This window comes from Benincasa hispida, chromosome 2, assembly GCF_009727055.1.
Source record: "Benincasa hispida cultivar B227 chromosome 2, ASM972705v1, whole genome shotgun sequence".
Taxonomy (NCBI): Eukaryota; Viridiplantae; Streptophyta; class Magnoliopsida; order Cucurbitales; family Cucurbitaceae; genus Benincasa; species Benincasa hispida.
Genome location: NC_052350.1, coordinates 1,021,608 through 1,024,705, shown reverse-complemented (window position 1 = coordinate 1,024,705; position 3,098 = coordinate 1,021,608). Strand labels below are relative to the sequence as shown.

The window sequence follows — 3,098 nt, the reverse complement described above, 5'->3', positions numbered from 1 at the left end:
CTTCTGTGCAAAAGGAGATTTGCCCTGCAAATGAACCAAATTATACCAACTAACCACACCATACTGAGTGAACCTAACTAATTAAATCAAACCAATTTTTAAAACCCTTAAACCACAATGGAATCAATTAACTCACAATGGACAGACAATAGAGCGACGTGAAATTGAAGGATTTTGAAGATCGAATGAAACCCATTGTGAGCGACGCAAACCTAAGGTGGAAGTAAAAGAGTTAAAAAAATCCGATGACCTGGAAAAAAAATACACCCAATCTGTGCAGTTTGAGTTGGGTTACTAACTCTTTTGACTTGTGTTGGGGTCAAATATTGAAAATTTTATGGGTTTGGCTAGTTCATAGATTCACTTAAATAACTCGAACCAACCCGAACTTAATTATTATCTTTAAAATGTATATTTTTTATACTTATGATACAATTAGATACATATATATTTTTTTAGTTTTATTTAATTTCATTAGTTTTTCTTTTATAATTTATTATCCGACAACTTTTAAAATTAGTTTTTTAGCACTTTAGAAAGAGATTTTACATTGTATAAATTGAACATTAGTTGAAAATAATTAAATCAAATTTGTACGCATTAACATTTTACTTTCTTCTATAACATAAATATAAATAATTGACCCGAGTAACCTGAACCAACCCAACCCAAATGTTTCATGGTTGATTTGGATTGAGTTCATTTTTTAATGAGGGTTATTTGGGTTGATGAAATTTATAATCCGAACAATTAAGTTGGGTCTACAAATTCATTCAACCCAATCTAACCCAACCCACGAACACCACTAGGTGGAAGAGCGGATCTGTTGTCAAATCTGTAACAGGGGCGATCGAGGGGTGATGGTTGGTGCACAGATCTAAATGGAGCAAAGTTGCTACAAGACAGATTTGCAGTGCAGAAGATGCCCGCAGATATATACAATCTGATACACAAACATAGACGCATGGCAGAGGACGACAAAGGAATATATGAACGACATAAGCGCGAATGGGTAGCAGCGGTTGTAACGATCCTAGTTTCCTACTACATTCTATAACGCTACTTCATGCATACATAAGCTTAATCGTACAATTTCTTTTAAACCATCAAATAAAAGAGATAAATTTTATTTAATAATGCTAGAATGAGCAAAGATATGAAAATATGATTAAATATTAATAAATAAACTAAAGCAAAATAAAATAAAATAATTTACTATTCGGGGTGCCCCTAAACCCCACTTAATAAAAAATGAAGAAAATTAAATAGTCAAATAATAAAATTGATGTATTTTGCATGAAAGTGAAAGACGCCTAACTCCTAAACCAAATTTCAAAACATGATACTAGATGCGGAAGCAGTGAATCGTCCTAATGGCCAGGTCACGGATCTCTCTTGTCATGCGGCAGTCTATCATTACCCTTACCTGAAAAACAGAGAAAGAAAATGGGGCCAGGTCACGGATCTCTCTTGTCATGCGGCAGTCTATCATTACCCTTACCTGAAAAACAGAGAAAGAAAATGGTGAGTATAAAAATATATTCAGTAAGCAGCACACTACTAGGCCCACTGAGTGATCTGTTAGTCTATCAATTGGACCAAAATGCACAAGGGCATCATAGACATAAGCATGACCATAGGCATAAGGGGCAAACCCGGAGGTACGCTTGCTTTCATAAGTAGTGATACAAAGGTCACAAGCATAAAACACGAGTGATGATCCCAAAAAGGACATCGTACATAAGCATAAGGTATGGGCCCGAAGGCTCACACATGCGATGTACATAGCCCAATGGAAACACTAACAGCCACTAAAATCTCATATGAACATAAGCATACAAACAGTCAGTACAATCTCAGACATAAGCATGCAACCAAGGCCATGACTCAGTATCAAACTTTAACACTGTTGCCCATACTTCAAGTGTTTCACAGTCTACTCATACATCAAGTCTTTTCATAGTCTATTCATACATCAACATTAGCCAACTATCCTCAGTCTACTCAATCACCTTATCACAGTATCCCCTTAACCCTTATGTCCAACTTCATCACAACTTCATCACAGTATGAATACTTGAAATTTAGCACATCAAATTCATTACAATTACCCATAACAGATTTCATCACAGTTTCACATATGACATAAAAATTTCTCGATAAAATCTTACGGCAACCGGCAGTAAACCATTTTACCTCAGGATAATGCACTGCCTCAAAACGAGACCTTACTCCGCTCGACAACTTCCTTCACCGCCGCACGTTCCTGAAACCAATCATAAATTCCCTGGTGAAGGTTAGCTTAGGCTCAAAAATCTCAAAAGACAGTGGGCTGCCAAAAGAGAACCGACACTTATCCCGAACAGAAGAATTGGGCGGAACCAACCACGAATCGGCAACAACCAGCACTGTTCTGGTGCACGATCGAACAAGGTGAGCAATCTGACGCGCGCTGGGCTTCGGCTATCGATGGAAAACTGACTTGCGGAGGACGAACAGAGGCGGAAGAAGAACTCAGCGCGGCTGGAAGTCCACATTGCGGCTGGAACCCTTGCATGGCTAGAGACCCACGGTCGAAGCTAACGATCAAAACCAAAGGTCGAGCAGCGGACAAGGAAGAAAAATATTGGTGAGCGCGGTCGATGACAGATTTCTGTCTTCTGGTGTGTGCTCGACGGCGGCTTCGGCTAGGAACACTGTCGATGAATGGAAACAACGATCGGCGAAGAGGCGCGGCTAGTGCGGTCGAGTGGCGGCACAGAGAAGAAGAACGATCGACGACTGGAAGTGAATGAGGGGTTTCGCGAATTGGAGAAAGAAGAAGAAAAAAAAAAAATCTCTTTTTCTCTTTTTCTTTTGCACTCATTCCAAGGCCCCCCAACACCTTTATAACCCTACCCTCTCTTCTTTTTCTTAAAATTAACCACCAACATTTTTTTTTTTTTTTTTTTTTTTTTTTTTGTATTTTTAAGACAAAACTTTGGAGCATCACACTCTTCCCCCTTAATAAACTTTTGTCCTCAAAAGTTCTAATCCTGGAAAAGCTCTGGATGTAGTGCCCTCATCTCGTCATCTCGTTCCCAAGTTGCTTCCTTAAA

At 38.7% G+C, this 3,098-nt stretch overlaps 1 long non-coding RNA gene across 1 annotated transcript; it reads right to left on the bottom strand.

Moving 5' to 3' along the window:
* Positions 1 to 1,155: 1,155 nt before the first annotated feature.
* Positions 1,156 to 2,872, bottom strand: LOC120071567. The gene is made up of 3 exons (XR_005480287.1): positions 2,387 to 2,872; positions 2,197 to 2,266; positions 1,156 to 1,501 (listed from the first exon to the last, which is right to left on the bottom strand). It is a non-coding gene; the product is annotated as an uncharacterized LOC120071567 (long non-coding RNA).
* Positions 2,873 to 3,098: the final 226 nt, after the last annotated feature.